At 40.9% G+C, this 8,484-nt stretch overlaps 1 pseudogene; it reads left to right on the top strand.

The window, feature by feature from the left end:
* Window positions 1-5,857: 5,857 nt before the first annotated feature.
* Window positions 5,858-6,676, top strand: LOC149150863 (proteasome subunit beta type-6 pseudogene; annotated as a pseudogene).
* Window positions 6,677-8,484: the final 1,808 nt, after the last annotated feature.

The raw sequence follows: 8,484 nt of genomic DNA, 5'->3' as shown, positions 1-8,484 counted from the left end.
ACTAAAGATACGCACAAATATTTGATAAGGCCTAGACACCTGACCTGACTAGAATCGAATGAGAACAAGTCCTTGTATGGCTTTGTGATGTCTAGGTCCAATCTTTCCATCACAGATTTAGGCATCAGATTATGGGAAGCTCCCGAATCAAACATTGTGTTATGTAGCACTTTGTCATGAATGTTTAAGCTTACATAGAATGAAGGGACTCCTCCATCTACTGTTTTACCATTTGCTTCAGGACCAAAAATTAGTTCTGGTTGGTCATCTAAAACATTGACTACATCTCTATTCTCTGATATTTGAAGTGACCTATTGATTTGTTCTCTGTAAACCTCATGTCTAGCCAATTCGGATAGTGGAATGGCTATTTTTAACTTACCTATTTCTGTTTCTAGGTTGAAAGGTTTTTCCACTTGAATCTTTGTATTCTGGGCAGCAAGGTTTTCCTTTTCTATTGTGTTTTCAGTGGTTTTTTCTTCATCATGAGTGCTGTTATGACCTAAATCTGCTTTGAAACTGTTTTTAGGAGAGCTGTTTATATTTTCTTTTGGAGGAAAGGAGGTGGATGGCTGATTTTTTGAGGGCTGCCAGTCTGTTATGTCCTCAACCGTGGGTTCTTTTGGATTGAGGTCTATTTTAGCAGGGAGCTCCGTAAGGGCAGCTTTATCCTTTGCTTTCTTAGGCTGCTTGGTATCTTTCAGCTTGCTAGGTTCAGGCACATCTACCGTTCTGCTTCTTAATTTGTACTGTTTATGAACCTCATAGACAGTTGCGTCATATCCTTCTCTGAAATCAAATGATTCTCTGGATTTGGTTTGAAATTGGTTGAAATTATGAGCTTCTTGATCATCTTGTGTTAAAAAGATTTGTTGTTCAGTGTTCAAACCCATTAGATTGATTTGGGTATCCTCTGTTGGCTCACTAGAGGTTGAGGCTTCGACATAATTCTCTTGAAATGGAGGTCTGATATTCTGATCAGGGCCAGCCTTGCCTGTGTTAGGATTTTGATTTTTTCTAAAGTTTGGATTTCTAGTGGTGTTGCTTGGTTGACCTTCCCAAGAGGATTTTCTTTCAATGGTTTCTACTCTATCACCTAATCTATCCATTCCTTTGATGATTACATCAAGTTTTTGCTCAAATGCAGAAGGCTCTTCTTTGAAAGTAGTTCTTCTTTCAGCTCTAGCTCGAGCTATTTTAGAGATCAGATTGGCTTCTACACTAACAGCTATGCTCTGCATGTCTTCCAAGCTGGCAGGAGCTCTTTCCCATAGCTGATATGCCATATCTGAATCAAATCCATCAGGTAATTTGATTAAGGCTAAGTCAGGTGGAGGTCTAAGGTTCTGAGGAATAGCATTGTACACGTTATTGAATCTAGCACATAATCCTGGACAGTTTCTTGTGGGCCTCTTTTTAAACTGTCATACTCTGATAGGATATGCAATGGGTCCTTCTTATTTTCCCATCTATTCAAAAAGGTTTGGTAAAGGGCATCCAAATCAGCAATTGTGTTTGGAGCAAGTGCTCTAAACCAGGTCCTCACATCACCTGTTAGACTTTGGACAAAAATTTTCATTCTCACATCATTATCATCAATTTCATAATTCTCAAAGTAGTCCATCATTTTCTTAGTATGTTGTTGGGATGTATAGGAGCCAGTACCATTAAAATATGTAATTTTGCTTTAGTAATCTTGAGGCATAGCCCCTAGATTTGCAGGCAACTGCAGAGGGGCATATCGGTTTGCCATATTTACAGGTATAAATGGAACAACTGGTAGCACAGGGATAATAGCTGAGATAAATGGAGTGGATGGAGGAGTGGAAAAGATGGTTTGGGGTGATGATGGTGAACTAAAAGCAGCTGCAGCAAGCGTAGACAGGACTACCGCTTTTCCAGGAGGTGATTGGGTAAGGTTTTGCTAAAGTATATCGAGATTTAAATTAGCAGTATTTTCTGGACCTTCTTGTTTTTTAAGATTCTTAGAGATCGGGTTAGGGTTTTCAAAAATAGTTGGAGGATTGGGATTTGGATTTGATCTAGTATAACGAGTTTTCTTCTTTGAAGCCAACTTCTAAATCTGCTTTTGGTATTTTCTGGAAATATCTGAAAGATGATGCTTTTGATAATATCTTTCTAGGAAAATATAACTTGCAAGAGGGTTGAGTTTTCCTGAAGATTTTTTGAAAACAAGAGGAAACTGATCAAATTTTTGAAACAGCTATTTTAAAGCCTAAAACTGGGCTGGAGATTGACTGAAGCAACTTTTATTTACTCCTGTAAATGCATAGCAAAAACAATTTCAAAGGCTACCTGGCTAACTTCAGGCTCCATCTGTACTTTAGAAAATAGACAGTAGTAACAAACACAGTCATTCAGATCCCCAGTGGAGTCGCCAATGATGTTATCACTCAGGTTGTTCCCTAGGAAAATTCTAAGGAGGGAATACGGTCGAGGTAACCACTAACCAGTCTTTTAGCTACAGATTCTATCCAATCTGCAACCAGAGAGGGCTCTCTCTTTACGATTTAGATTTGTTTTGCTATATGTTAGGCTAGTTATGAAGCACAAGTATTTGTTTGGTGTTTGGAAGGTGACATTCAATAGAGCAGGGCTGCAAAGCATGAGAAGTTCAGACCATTGGATTAATGGAGTCAAATGGCAATAAACTTCTGGGTATGGTTTCTTTGGCAAAAGGAGAAACTACAGAGCAAGATAGTTAAACACAGAACAATTCTCAAGCTGGAATAAGATGAAGTGAAGTCAGGGAATGAAAGGAAATTAAGAATCTTTCATTATGCTAACAGAGGGAAAATGAATAAATATTACCAAGGAGCAGTTAAGAATTCCTTAATTATATTTAGAGTGTGAGAACCAGGGAGATAGGAGTAGTCAAGAATTCCTGCCTATGCTAGTCCTGAAGAAAACATAAAAATTGATAGGAATTGAACACAGAGTACAGCAAAGCAAATTCTGGGCTATTCGTTTTTCCTGCAATTCAGAAAATGATATATAGATGATATATAAAACATAGGAATAGTAATACAAGAGTTAAAAAAAGACCTATTGAACCATGAAGTAACATGAGAATTCTGTTAAACACACATGGACAGCAAAGATAATATGAAAGATAAATCATGCAGTACATTTTTTATTAACAGGAGATATACATTTATAGTACATTGTTGTGACTGTTGGGTTTCAGATCCCAAGGTCTCTTGGACTGCTTTGGTCTATTCGGCTTCCACACTAACCCATTTAGGATTAGGTGTCCAACATTCCCCCCCTTAATCCGAAGGGTTATGTATGAGTCCAAGAAGAGAGCTGTAATACAAAATGTGCAAAAAATGCATGGCAGCACTAGGCTGAATGTGCTCTATGAAATGTTGGTAAAAAGGGCGGTGGTTTAAGGATGACCACCAACACTGGAACGCTTAGTGTAGTTCCCGGAACTCTTCCAAAACTGGCAAGAAACTGAAGTTTTCTGCTAGAGGAAGTGATCCTATTGTTTTAAAGAGGGAAACCTTCAACCATAAAAGGGAGGTCTCACCCGCATAAAAGGTAAAACTTCAACCTAAAAAGGGAAGTCTCAACCTGTGATGGTTTAAGGATAACCAACAACTCTGGAATGCTTAATGCAATTCCTGGAACTCTTCCAAAACTGGCAAGAAGCTGGAGTCTTCTGCTAGAGGAAGTATTCTCAATTGTGTTCCTGGAATGCTTCCGAAACTGGCAAGAAGCTGAAGTCTTCTGCTAGAGGAAGTGTCCCAGATTGCCAACTCAAGGCATGTTCAGGGGCATCTTTGTCGCTAGCTACAACTCTGAAACTGGTGTGGCAGGTTGTGGCTTAGGCTCGCTTGATGCGACTTTGAAGCTTGTAGATGACCATCATTTCCCCCCCTGTTAGATACAAGGTGAGAAGATGGAGAAAACTCAACTGCAAGACTGTTCAATACTCTGGAACAAGTTCTGACATGTGTTTTGAATATCTTCTTGGCTGTTGATGCCCATTTCCAAGAAGCGATCCATCCAAGATGAATCTTTGTTCTTGCAGGACGTTTATTTCTGAAGCATCTGTGTGAAGAATGACTGGTTTTATGACAGTGCTTACATGGATGAAGATCAAAACAGTGATCTTTCAAATGGCCAACTCGATCACAGTGTTGGCATTTCACAATCTGTTGTTGTTGTTGTTGCTGTGGAAGAGGGGCAGAGTCTGGAACAGCTGAAGCTGAACTGTCATGAAGAGCAGGTGAACTGTCATGAATGAATCCAGCACTCTGAAACTGAATGGGCTTGGTGTAGTCTGGAATATGAAAGGACAAGTCCTTGTCATATCCAAGACCAGTTCTGTGCTTGTTGTGGACAAGCTGTTCCCAAGGTCTGATGATGGGCTTGGGAAGTGCAGACTGAGTTTCTGCATCTGCATGTACAATTGTTGCTTTATCGGGTACTGGATCTGAATGAACTTGAACAATATTGACTTGTTGTTTATGGGAGTCTGCTTCATTGTTCTGAATAGAAACAGGTTCAGAATGACTCCTTCGTTTTAATTCTTCTTGCTGTAGCTGTGTTTCAAGCTGCAAAAAATCAATTTTCTCTTGCGCATATTGTAGACATGTCTGAATTTCTGACAGAGAGCCTTTGCTGATTTAGAATGTTTCATGATTAGAGGAATATATCAGAGTTTTTAAGAACTCTAATATTTCAATAATTCGAGGCATATTCTTCATTTTCAAAATTACACCCCTTTAAAAGACTGATTACAACTATGACCCAATGAGTAAAAGTAACACCACTCACAGTACAAAGACACAGAAAAATCCTTTGTAAATGTGCAACAAATGAATCAAGGAACAGAAACTATAATGAGTTTTAAATTCAGTTCCACAACTGGGGCAGCAGCAACTGCATCATTGGCAACTGAGAAGAGAAGCCAGCTGCCTCAAGCTGGATCTTCAGAGAGTCTTCTTGCCCAATTAAGAGATATACAAAAGAGGCTCCTTGAGTTTATTAGAAAGAGGGTATCACTTCTAGAAAAAGCACTGAATGCTGAATACCATAAGGAGTCAATAATTGCAGAGTAGAAGGAATTTGAGTCTATCAATGAACCTGAGCAAGAGGCTAGAGATGCACATCAACCACTGGCATAAATTGGTAGCACTGCTTTTTCTGCTCTATCAGCGCTAGGTTGATATTTATGCGTTTCTGCTGAAAGTTGACCCAAAGTTTTGATTCCAGATCCAGAAGAGGTGTCAACACATGCTTTTGATAATGATTCAAATCGCCTGGAATTAGCTGGAGAGAGTCTGGATCACAGCTTTTCGAGCTATGGATGACAAAAAGGAAAATGTTCGGAATGCTGGTGACAGTCTCTGCCGTGCAGTGACTTCACTTAGTTTAAGGTGCTGACAGAGGATTCTGAAGCGTTTGAAGAGGGAAGCATTGGAGGAAGACCTTCTGGCATGTCATTTCTGGATTATCAAAACGTTGTTTGCTCTCCAGCAGAACTCTGATGATCGATTGCAAATGAACCGATACATTCTTCAACATCCAGAAAAACCGTTACATTGCTTCTCCACTGCGCTTTTGACCAATGCATATGAGGGTCATTCGGTCCATTCAACACTAGTATTAAGGCAGTCTTCAATTCAAAACAACTCGCAACATAATGAAATAGTGCCAGCGCACCATTCAAGGCTTCCAAAATTGATGTGGGTCTCTACAACTTCAACCCTTCAAGCTCTGGTCAGAGGCGGACGAGCTCTGTAGTTTAATCTACCACCAGATCCGATTTGGTGATTCCGGCGACGGTTCTTGAGGGCAAGACAAGGGTTTGTACAAGACTAAAACAATGGATATGGACTGGATGAATGCCCCTCACTCCATGGGGACAACAATTATCGGAGTGACCTACAATGGAGGAGTGGTGCTCGGAGCTGATTCGCGGACAAGCACAGGAATGTATGTGGCAAATCGAGCTTCAGATAAGATTACTCAACTCACAGATAATGTTTATCTCTGCCGCTCAGGCTCAGCTGCAGATTCGCAAGTGGTCTCTGATTATGTGTGCTATTTCCTTTACCAACACATAATACAACTTGGGCAACTTGCCACTGTGAAAGTCAGTTTTCTTCTGTCTATGCAATAATGCAGAGCGGCATGTGAACTATGGTGCCTCTCTCACCCCATCAATCTCAAGTATGCAAACGTAGATATTTCAAAAATGGTAACAAGCATACGAGAACAGAAACAAAGGAGCGCTCCACACATTCAATAATCACACAATACACCAGTCTATCACCGCATGGGAGATCAGAGAAAAGCAGAGGAAGCATTCAATGTAACACCGCACAGTAAATTCAAGCGTTCATATCACACCTCCGCTGCGCTACCATTCAACACAGCATTTAATTATGTCAACTGGAATGTGGGCAACGGAACCAGATACCATGTCTGAGCTTTTAAAAGCAGCCAAATTGTGGTCATCAATTTACTTTACACGAGACTTAACTGCATAAACGTGATTCCAAAGATTTTATGTCGTCGACAGCCTGGCTATCTGGTCTTCAGTCGCTTGCGGATAAATCAGCAGACCTTGAGCGGGAACCTGAAGGTGACCTGGAACGCGATTGAGAGCTCGAGTGCCGACGTCTTCGTGGAGGAGAAATAGCACGGAATAGAGGCTGCAAGTTTCCTCTGTAGCCAGGGGTGAGGATACCCTGTCGCTAATCGAACTCACGACATGAGGATACCATGTTAACATCCATCAGACATTCCGGAAGGCTTCATCAATTTTTGCGTTCTCAGAGGCGAGCACCGGCTCCGTAACTACCACTCGGTGACCATTGAACGCATAATATCATACTTGAGCAACATCACCAATGGCGCACAGAGATATGATGGTATGGCATTATAGTATACCAACCAAGCAGAGATATGGTGGTATGGCTACTCAGAGATATGACCGAGCAGAGATATGGTGGTAAGGCGTTATAGTATACCAACAGAGCCGTTGGGTGGAGGCGTAGCGAAGGGGATTCATACCACCAGATTCGGAAAATGGCATGCGTGCTGGCTACAATGTGCAGGATGGAATTGGCGAAGTGGAGGTACGCAGACTCAAAACATTGTAAAACCACAGTGTATACCACAACAGATTCAAGACAATGTAAAACCACATCGTTTTCCAGCGGCCACACCATTCGACATAGCGAAAATTGCCTCAATGCAACGAATCGATTCTTCAACGGTAGAATAAAATGCACAGAAAATGATGGCAAAGATGCGCAGATGACTGACCATAGCAGTGAAGATTGTTACCCTAAATTGCAGGTATGAGAGAGGAGCGTTATTAGATTGCTAGAACTAGGAGAAGCAACGCTTTTATGAGAGGCAGCATATAGGCAGAATAAGGAGCACGCCAACGTATAAGGGCAGCGCAAACATTCCCATGAATGTCAGACAGAAGCAGGTAATCAGTTATTGAATTATATGGGGAGCAGTGGAGCAGACCAGGAGTTACAAGGACAGATGTGTAGCGCTGGCCAGGTTATCTCAGGACAGAGCGCATGCAGTGTAGCGGCTAATTATATGGAGTAGCAGCGCAGGCATTGTCAGGGGTATGGAGGCGCTTCTATATGGAGAGCAGACACTAGCAGCAGTGTAATCAGGTTGCAGCTAAAATTGAGCTGAATAAATATTCATGAGAAAATATTCATGAAATTTATGGCAGAAATAAACTGCATAGAGAGGCCATAAAACAAATGGCTCAAATTAATTTGCAGGGCAGGAATACGCCTGCTCTGATACCATGTTAAACACACATGGACAGCAAAGATAATATGAAAGATAAATCATGCAGTACATTTTTTATTAACAGGAGATATACTTTTATAGTACATTGTTGTGACCGTTGGGTTTCAGATCCCAAGGTCTCTTGGACTGCTTTGGTCTATTCGGCTTCCACACTAACCCATTTAGGATTAGGTGTCCAACAAATTCTACAACATATTCCTTTGCCATTAATTCCACAACCAGAAAATTCACCAGCCAAGCATTCCATCAATCTTTATTCAGAAGGGTTCTCAAAATTACAGTGCAGGTCTAGAATGATATTCACCAACCAACAACAATACATATCTTGAGGAGGTATTTATAAAAAGAGTTACAAAATATCTCATAGAAAATATCAAGCATTAACTTCATCCATCTACTTCATCGAAGGTAGTAAATGACATTGAAAACAGAGCGCAATGAATGTAGGAGTAACTTGCGTTGTGCTGGCTGCCTTAGGTGGTCTAATATATTTAACTTTTTGACTCAGCCAATTGGCAGGTAGCTGTCTCTTCATCTCGTGCTCCTGTGTTGCTGTCCAGGCCCTTCCATCGGTGCCTGATTCTACCTTAACGCGTTTTGGCGTGAACTCCTTCCTTGCTGTTTTCATATTTATGATATGTGGCACGCGCATTAAATTTGATT

This window comes from Pinus tabuliformis, chromosome 9 (assembly GCF_031772625.1).
Source record: "Pinus tabuliformis cultivar Carrire ecotype Pingquan chromosome 9, CPIR1, whole genome shotgun sequence".
In the NCBI taxonomy this organism is placed as follows: domain Eukaryota; kingdom Viridiplantae; phylum Streptophyta; class Pinopsida; order Pinales; family Pinaceae; genus Pinus; species Pinus tabuliformis.
Note: the sequence above shows the minus strand (reverse complement) of the source record. Positions and strands in the feature narration are given on the sequence as shown.